Below are 9,558 nucleotides of genomic sequence, written 5' to 3' on the forward strand. Positions count from 1 at the left end.
TGAAAAAAATTAAAAATTAGTCAAAATATGGAAAATACCAGAAAAAGAGACTACTAGAAGGCTTTGTTTATCTTGGAAACAAACTTTGTTTCTTTGTGGAGAAACCCTGACTCCAGTGGTCAAAGTCAATGGATGCTTGAAATGCTTAGCACTTTCAGAGTTAAGAATTACTTTAGGTAAGTAGATAAAAACATGGAAGTGAAATTTTAAAGGTTCCAAAACTGTGGCTCTCAGTTTTCTTCACTTACTAGGTTATGGGAACCTTACATATTTATATGATAAAGTCAAGTACAGAGCCTAGGGCTCAGTGGAATGACCCATGCATCTGTTATGGAGATTTACAGTTTGTTTGTTAGGGTTAGCAACAATGGACGCTACGTAAGAAATGCCAGAAAATAAGCAAATTATGCAGTAATGGTGCAAAATCACTCTTGGAATCTGTTTATTTGCAAATCACATCTTCACATACAGAAATAAAGGCACATACATATAATAAGTATGCATTCATAAGAACAAATGTCTTTGTACACAAGCACCAACACAGCTTATATGCACGATGCTTATATGCATTCTCTTATCCAAGCAAGAAACAAGATTTTGACATATACTGACCTGATAGCATGGAACCCTTATTAATAATCTCAGGCAGATCAATACTCTAAGAAAATGGATGGATAGAGCTTGAATAATCCATTTCCTGTAAAAGAAATATTCAAAACATAAACCAACTGCAATAAAATAGTGTTTAAACAAATAAAACAGTTTGATTCAGGAATCAGTTGACTAGAAGATTAGTGAGCTACAACAACTGTTCAACATACTACACTATAGAACTTCTAGTACTGCTTATATTCAAACCTAGTAGCAGCTATAAATAAATTTATTTCATTATATGAGCATTGCCAGCCATCACTTATTATCACTGAACTGATGCAGGAAAGTACCTGCTTACCTCTAAGAACAAATTTAGTGCTTTGATATAAGGACACTTTAAGTGTTTGGATCAAGGCCCAAAAGGGCAAAAATAAGAGAGAAACTACACAGCAAACTTCAGTGCACAAAACACACATATATAAAAATATGGGTGCTATAGAATTAAAAATAGTTACAGTTCAAATGTTCCTGACATAGGATTATATTTCCACATAGAACTTCCTTCTTTATATTCCTCCACACAATTCTCCAGCACAAGGCTTGGCAGGAAACACCATCAAATTTGCAGATTTGCACAAAGCACCCAGGGGCAGTAATCCTGCATAAAATAGCAGTAACAGAATCACAGTTTCCATTGTCTGTTGAAGGTATATAACCCCATTTTTCTATTTAAAATAAACCTAAAATTAGACATCTTTGCTGTGTGTTTTTGTTGTTGTTTTAATTGAGAGGATAGAATCTGGATAAGTTTCCAAGAAACAGAAGTTTATGGGACATGTCAGTTCTCTTCCTATTTTATCATTTGCAGTTGGGAATGATGCCAATAACTAAAAATACTTTGATAAAAATAAATGTTTTACAAATAAGTGCTAACAAAATCTCAGCCCCTCTGCCAGTATTCTGCCCCAAGAAATCCTCTTTTTCATTATGATTCCATAATTGGCATCTGCAGAACAGCACAAAACTTCTGTGGAGAAAAAAACAGCAACCATATACCTGCGTGCAAAATGTGCAGTTCAGGTTTATTTAAAGTGACCTGAAGATATTGCCATGGGGCACAGTCATTCTCTGAGCCTGGGTAACATTTGAGAGCCTCTTCTACTATGGTTACGTTTACAGTACACACTACTAGATACACCAGTGTATATCCAGCTTACGCCAGCAGGATTTTTTCAACCTTAGTTATCCACTTTATCCAAACTACTTATGCTAAGCTGATCACAGCCTTCTCATCAACAGAACCACCTGCAACCAGGAGCTCTGCACACACAGCGATGCCAGTAAGGAGGGGTGATTTTTTTCTTGCACCCAAACAACATTGCAATGCCAGCCAAAGCATGTAATGCAAATCAAGGAGACAGTCTATGGCTCTGACACAAAGAAGTGGCAGTAGTTCCAAAGAGAAGACATATGGGTTTTGCATACCTACTAATATATGCTCGTTTCGTTAATCTTACCTGGGTGCTTTCATTTTTAATACAAGAGGCTCATTTTGCTATATCTTGTTATTAACAACAAGAATCACCAAAGAAAACCAAAATATAAGCCAAACGTACCACAATGTAAAAACAGAACTTGGGAACTGACAGTGTAAGCTATTCTTAGAATGTTTGGTAAATGAAGCCGAAACACTGACTTCCCACTGGTAAGCACTGAGTTCTGGTGCAAAAAAGAGGCACTAGATTTATAAATCACTTATATTATCTGATTTAAATTCACTGGCATTTTCATAATCAACGATGATTATGTTCCCTAGTTCCCCAGCTAGTTTTGAATAAAGGTCTAAGCAAGCTGTGTGGTTTTTTTAGGTTCTTCTGTAAATTCCAGCAGTTACACATTAATACTTTCAAATGCTCTAGGATTCCTCCTTTAAGCTTCTATACCATTTAAGGTTTTTGTTTGGGCTTTAAAAAGCAAAAATACAACACAGCACAGTGTAGTAAAAGAAATCCTGGAAAATGCATTTTTTTTTCCCAGAAAATATCTTTATCTGCCACCACTAAGGTCTTGCACTTTTTCCTCACTTAAATGAAAGTAGCGTAAGAAAGGGATTTCCCTTTCTAATCCTATAATACACACAAGTACAAATAAATATGAACAAATGGCACAAACTCATCTGAATTTTATGAAAACCACTGGCCTGCCAATAAAGGTAGCAGTTCATAAAATCTAAATAAAATTGGTAAAATAAATTAGGAAAGCAAATCGTAGATTACAGATACTAGATATGGATAAATGATCGAGGAAACATAGCAACTGTTAGAATTTTGGTCATCCAAGTTTCATCATATACTGAGTCCTTCCTTAATCTGTCCCACTTACCTGAGCATTTGCTTCCCAAAGCCCATACAGAAGCAGTTGTTTAAAACTGAGGTTATGAAGAGATGTGCAGCAGGTGGTTTCCACACAGAATTGTATTGTTGAAACATACATGCCATACACATTGTTGAAACAACATGAAATATTATCCATGCATCTTCATTCTTCCCTTAAGGGAAGCAGGAGTGGACCTCCTTCTTGGATATGAATGTGTTCGATATACTGACCTGTGGGTAAGTCTGTTCTTGACTAAAGCCATAAAGATATCTTGAAATAGCCTATGTTTGGGATGTTTGCTCAAATTTTTCTCATTCTTGTAGGTCACACTAATGAGATTAAAAAAAAAAAAAAAAAAAAGAAAATGCTGAATTGCAAATTAACTTAACCACAAGGTAATTTTATATTGCCAAAACATAACACGAGCAAGAAAAATTAAGAAATACCATATCAGCAGTTATCATGGAATAGCACAATTTCAGATTGCCAGACATTAACAGTATGGAAGAACAGTCTGTCTCATGCATACTTTGTGAGTATTATAATGGTGTAAGTTTTCCAAATAAAGAAATTATCACTATTTAAAATTAGTATATTAACTCCCAACACTACTCTGTTGAGTGGGAGTAAGTGTTTGAAACTTACAAGGGCAGAAACATTCACAGTTAGGTTTAGAAAGTTAAAAATATATGATTCATATCTCAAATACTAGGTTAATATCAAAGTATTTAAGTACAGGCATAAGTACGAATATAAATGCCTTCAACACCTCAGCAAGCTTTAGATACAAGGATACAAAGATACCTGGAGAAACAACAGTGTCATCATATTCACTTTTTTTTATTTTTACCTAAATTTTTCAAGCTTGATTGATTCTTACCTGTTGATTCTTACCATTGACCACTGGGGTTTTGTCCATTGCTTTTCACTTTTTGACAATCTCTTGTCACACTGGTATGAACACTTCCAAAATATATAGCTGGAAGCTAAGGAGGAAAGGGATAGTAGTCATTAGGCAAACACTGCATTTTAAGTTTTATGAGAATATTATCAAGCAAAAGTACCTTTTCTCAAGTTCTGACTTGAACTTCTGAGCTATAACTTCCCATTATAAAATACACACAACGCCTGAAAAACAAAACCAAGGTGGTAGAAAACTGATGCAGAGCTATACTGGAAAACAAGTGCATAGAGATAAACAAAATGTGAAGAATGGTGTCTTTTAAAATTGATAATAGCAAAACTCAATATGCAACACACGCTCATTATCAATGCTCCTTACCTGTCCAAATTCTACAATTGCACAGCCTTCACATATTTTTTTTAGGTAGCAGAATTCATAGAAGTCTCAGCTTTTGGCTCAGAAGCAATTCCAGGCCTCTAACTAGTTATAAAGTGCACAACTCCTACCTCACATGGATGAATCCCTAAGTCATTTTGTCATATCTTTTTACAGAATAGAAAGGGAGAAAATGTTCTGGCATTCTGAAGACTCACACCCATCATCACATGTTGATTTTCTTTGCTTCAAATGGCAAATACAAGCTTCACTAAGTGAGTTGAGGGGAAGGAGATTTTAGTGTCCTGTAAGTTTCATGCATTGATATTTATGCCCTGAATATTTTTAGCTGAAGTGTTATTCTCCAAAGACAAACTGTTTATGGTTAAAATGCTTATCTTATTTTATATTCTTTAACACTCTCCCCTTTGTTGTAACACACATCTCTAAGCCTACCTTCTTGTGACATTGTGGAAGGGCATTGAGGAGAACAAATCTGTTAAGACCACTTGACTATATGCAACAATAGCTGCATAAAACCTGCTCCAGATACAAAACAAAGCAATTTTTTCCCATTAAAATAATAAAAATATGGCATAGTAAGATGGGAAGAGGAGCACTTTCATTCTTTTACCCACTCTGAATGAGACTTGTCCCACACAGTAGGTCTAACGTTGGGGAAAAAAAATTAATCATAATAGAACACGATGTTCTAAGTATATGCCACAAACCATAATCACCATTTATTATAATTCTAAAACATGTTTAGTAGCAGTTATTGAAAAATACCTGTTCGTTCCTTGACTGAACATTCAAGAGAGACTGAAGTCTTTTCAGGTCAGAGTAATCCCTAGGAAAAAACACAATAGCATAAATACATGTGCTAGTAGTTACATAAAAGTATTTCCATAAGAGTAAAGAAGGTCAACAAGCAACAATGCTACGGGCAGAAAATAAAGTTTCTGGTGTTGCCTAGTGTCCCCATTTTGTGAATTTACAACTTAGCCAGAATGCCTTAAATCAACAAAGGTGTAAATAAACTTTGTGACCAGAGTAACAGTCGTCATGTTTATATTGCATTTCAAATTAAAGCATTCTGCTCTGGCAGCCAGTGCAAATTCCACATGAGTCGTGCTGAAGTTCAAAGTAAAACATCAGATACTATACCTCATAGAGATCCCATGAGGTTTTCTGTCTGTTGCTTTTTCTGTGCTCCTCAACTTTTTGTCCTGATCAGGCATTGTGTATCACTATTATCATTATGTGGCTAAAAACTCATTTCCTTAAAAATAAAGCAGATAAAAATAATTATATCATTACAGCAAAAGAAACACATGTTTACTTACAGAACCAACAGATAGAACTTTAAGAAAAAAAAACCAGCTCTACCATTTTCTCAGCATGAAACCTTGGGCATTATATCAGGATATCCTTTAGAATTCCACATATTAATACCTGGGTAGATAATACTGGCGTCTTGCTATCGCATGTATTTTTATTAAGATTTTTTATCTTATTATTTCTCACCATGGATTGGCTATTTATGTTGCAGCAGTGCTTACAGGCTAACGGCAAGGTTGTCAAAAACAAGCTGTTGTCCAGACAACAGAGAATATAACAGTTTTGTCATCCAAATAAACAAGTTGAACAAAGGGTAGAAAAAGGAGGTATCTGACAAATAAATGAGATGCATACAGCAAGTCGAGAGAGGTGATTCTCCCCCTCTACTCCGCTCCCAGGAAACCCCACCTGGGGTACTGCATCCAGTACTGGCGTTCCCAGCAGAAGAACAACACGGGCCAGTTGGAGTGAGTGCACAGGGGGCCTATGATGATGATCAGAGTGTGAGACACTGGATTATTATATTATTATTGGCTCAGACCAACTCAAACGTGGCGGGGGGGGTGGAAGGGAAAGGTCAAATTTCACAAAGGTGAACTGGTGTTCCATTCCACATCCCAGCCCCTTCGAGCCTCCTTGGGCAGCCCTGGAGCAACTGCCCAATACCACACTCCCTGGAACCCTTAAACCAGCCCCGAATGGCTGGCACACCAGAAGTCCCGCCCGCCAGGGCTGGCCGCAGGGGGCCTGAGCAGATAAAACCAACACCATGTGGCCATCACATGATCGCAGCCCTGCCATCTCCTGGACTGCCAGTAGCTGGATCTATGCTGGATATGGGGTAGTGGCTATAATTCTCTCTTTTCTTCACTCTCTTTTTTCACTACTTCTTCTCTTACTGAAGTATCAAGAAAGGAGATTAACTGAAAGCCAGATGGGTTGGATTTTGCTAAGTTGTATGAGTTTGCATGTGCTAAGTCAAGGCTTTGTAGAATGCTCTATTTTGGTTGAATGATGCCCTTCAAATTTTTGCCAAGTTCCCTTATTGTCTAAAGTTTGCCATTAAAAGTCTGTTGTTTGACCGCCTGAGAAACGTCTGCAGTGTCTTCTCTCAAGGTATTAAAAGAACTGAAAGCCCTTTTAATAGATCCAGCAAGTGGATCTTTGGAGCCTTGTATATTTTTAAAGTAAAACCCCTTTGATGAGCTTGTAGCTCAAATCTGGGCTCTTGTATCAGAGGGCTGGAAGACTTGTCCTGTGAGGACAGGCTGAGAGAGTTGGAGTTGTTCAGCCTGCAGGTGAGAAGGCTTGAGACGTTAGAGCAGCCTTTCAGTACCTAAAGTACAAGAGAGCAGGAGAGAGGGACTTTTTACAATGGGGTGTAATGATAAGACAAAGGGTAATAGCTTTAAACTGAAAAAGAATACGTTTAGATTAGATCTTAGGAAGAAATTCTTTACTGTGAGGGTGGTGAGACACTAGAACAGGTTGCCCAGAGAAGCTGTGGATGCTTCATCTCTGGAAGTGTTCAAGGCCAGGTTGGACGGGGCTGTGAGCAACCAGGTCTACCAACATGTAGACTTGGAACTAGATGATCTTAAGGTCCCTTCCAACCCAAACCATTCCATGAATCTACAATCAGCCTGCCAAAGAATAACATAAATTATCAGTAGTTTAGAACTAGGTCTTCTGAATCTCAGCTGAATGCCTTATACCAATAGTGTCCGCATTCCTTGCAGTGGGACACACAGCTTATTTCCACAGACAAGAAGAGCTCTATTGACCATTACTGCATCTTAAATTCCCGCAGTTAAGCATACTGTCCCTAGGTCTGACTTCCCACAAAAGCCCTCAGCTAGTCGCTGGCACAGTATACATTTGTTCACTAAAAATCTTATAAAGAGACAGAGACAGAAAGAGGATATTCAAGAGGAATCTCTTGCTGCCACAAAAATAATTACATTGATTCAGATCCTTCTCTGAGAGAAGAAAAAAAAATGATGGTCAGGAATAGACTGGGTCTGTAAAATTATCCTAGAGAATTGCATACAGCTGTAACATTGGTAGAGCACTTCCAATTTAAAAAATGAGGACATAATACCACTCTCTATAATACTCCTCTCTACCCATTTTACTGTTCGCTAAATATGGACTGTTTGGATGTTGCCTTTGGTGTCTCTTTAATACTTTTTTCCATATGAAACATGACAGCCTCCTGCAGTGTAGAATTCTTCTGCTACTGATTTTTATTCTTCTTCCTCGTAAAGGCAAAGAAAAAGAAAACCAGTCAGGAAACAAGAGCATTGTAAACTACCAGAAGCTGCTCCTTCCCAGATTAACATACTTTTTCCAACTATACAATTTTGCATCACAGAACTACCCAAACTGAAACTGTTGACAGTATGAACTCATGCACTGTATTAAATCACTCTAGGAAGCAGCCTGTAAGGCCAGTTCATTCATTTCTGATCTTCTGAACCTTGAAGCCTTTATCCTACCACTAGTCCCCACACAGAGAATGACTGCTCTGAATCCACAAGGAACATCTCTCTCTCTCTCTCACATGCATCTATTCAAAAAGGCTATTAAAAACCACCTCAGAACACTTCTGTGGCACCAGTTATTACCAAGCAATGAATATAAACAGGATCTAACAGTCAGCAGACAAAATTCTTGAGTTCAGATTAAATCAACTGCAGCTAGCTCAAAGCATTTATTTCCTCTGCTTCAAGAGCATTAAAAGTTAAGAGAAGCCACGTACACTGCTAAGCATGGTTAAGAGTCCTCATGACTTAAGAATTTCCACGTATTGTTTTAATGATATTCTTATATCATCTCCCCAGTACACCGGTGTATTTGGGACATTACTGAGGCATAACACAATGCCATAAGCACCTCACATTTGTACAGTAGGAAAGGCTGTGAAGCTCACAAATTTGTCAACTTGATCACAAGTACGTGTGCACAAAGAACAGATTTCAACCAGTTAAAGAACTACCAAACAAAACCACACACAAAGAACTTGTCCATGAGCAAATAGAGTTAAATCTTCAGCATCCCGCGAAAGAAAATAATCCTTGGGTTAAACCTCTAAACCATAAACAGCAGTATTCCCAGTATGTCTAGAATTTAATCCAAAATTGTTAAGTCTGTGATTATTTACATTTTGCAGCTGTAGACCAACATTGTTTTAGGGCTGCCACTCCAACACTTCTGCTGTTTGCTGTACCTTATTAGAGATGAAACAGAGTAACAGCTGACTAATATTTTTAAGGTCCATTGCCATTACAGATCCAAAAGTCCCTATATATGCCCAGAGAGGTGGTAGATTCACTGTCCCTGGAGGATTTTAAGATGAGGCTGGATGTGGCACTGAGTGCCATGACCTAGTAATCACAGTGGGGTTGGATCAAGGGTTGGACTTGATGATCTTGGAGGTCTCTTCCAACCCAGTTAATTCCATGATTCTATAAAAATATGAACCTGACAAACATCAAGCCAAATTCCCTGCACTGCTGCCTGGAAATGAAGGGATGCTGCTCACTCAAGGATACAGCCCTGAGGACTCACCCTGGGGTTTACCTCTCTAGTTCCTAGAGCAGCACAGCATCACCATAGATGCACAGTTCACTAGACTGGGAAACCTGATTCAGGTTACAAATAAACTCTCCTATTACCTGGCAGCTTGTCCCCAAGTACTTCTGCTGCACAAGGGCAGAGAGCACATGCAGAAAGGAGAAGCATTTATCCATGTAGCTTAAAGTGCTGTGCCCTTCAGCTTTGCTACAGAGATTAAACCAATTCATTAACAGCCAGCTGCTAGTGAAAATACCTTTCCCCTCTCCTTCCCCTTCCCAGCCTCAGCCACCGCCCTCTTCCTCAGCTGATCTGACCCAACCTGAGCCAATTTAGAGAAAGGAAACAATATGCCTCCCTTTAAGTATAGTAACTCTTCTACCCTTTTAATT

General features: G+C 38.1%; 1 long non-coding RNA gene across 1 annotated transcript; it reads right to left on the reverse strand.

Moving 5' to 3' along the window:
* Window positions 1-611: 611 nt before the first annotated feature.
* LOC126649907 (uncharacterized) lies at window positions 612-5,634 on the reverse strand. Its single transcript, XR_007631196.1, has 5 exons — window positions 5,417-5,634; window positions 5,039-5,099; window positions 3,851-3,956; window positions 2,977-3,299; window positions 612-697 (listed from the first exon to the last, which is right to left on the reverse strand). It is a non-coding gene; the product is annotated as an uncharacterized LOC126649907 (long non-coding RNA).
* Between the last annotated feature and the right edge of the window lie 3,924 nt (window positions 5,635-9,558).

Source organism: Myiozetetes cayanensis, unplaced genomic scaffold (genome assembly GCF_022539395.1).
Source record: "Myiozetetes cayanensis isolate MyiCay16 unplaced genomic scaffold, myiCay2020 scf516, whole genome shotgun sequence".
Classification (NCBI taxonomy): domain Eukaryota; kingdom Metazoa; phylum Chordata; class Aves; order Passeriformes; family Tyrannidae; genus Myiozetetes; species Myiozetetes cayanensis.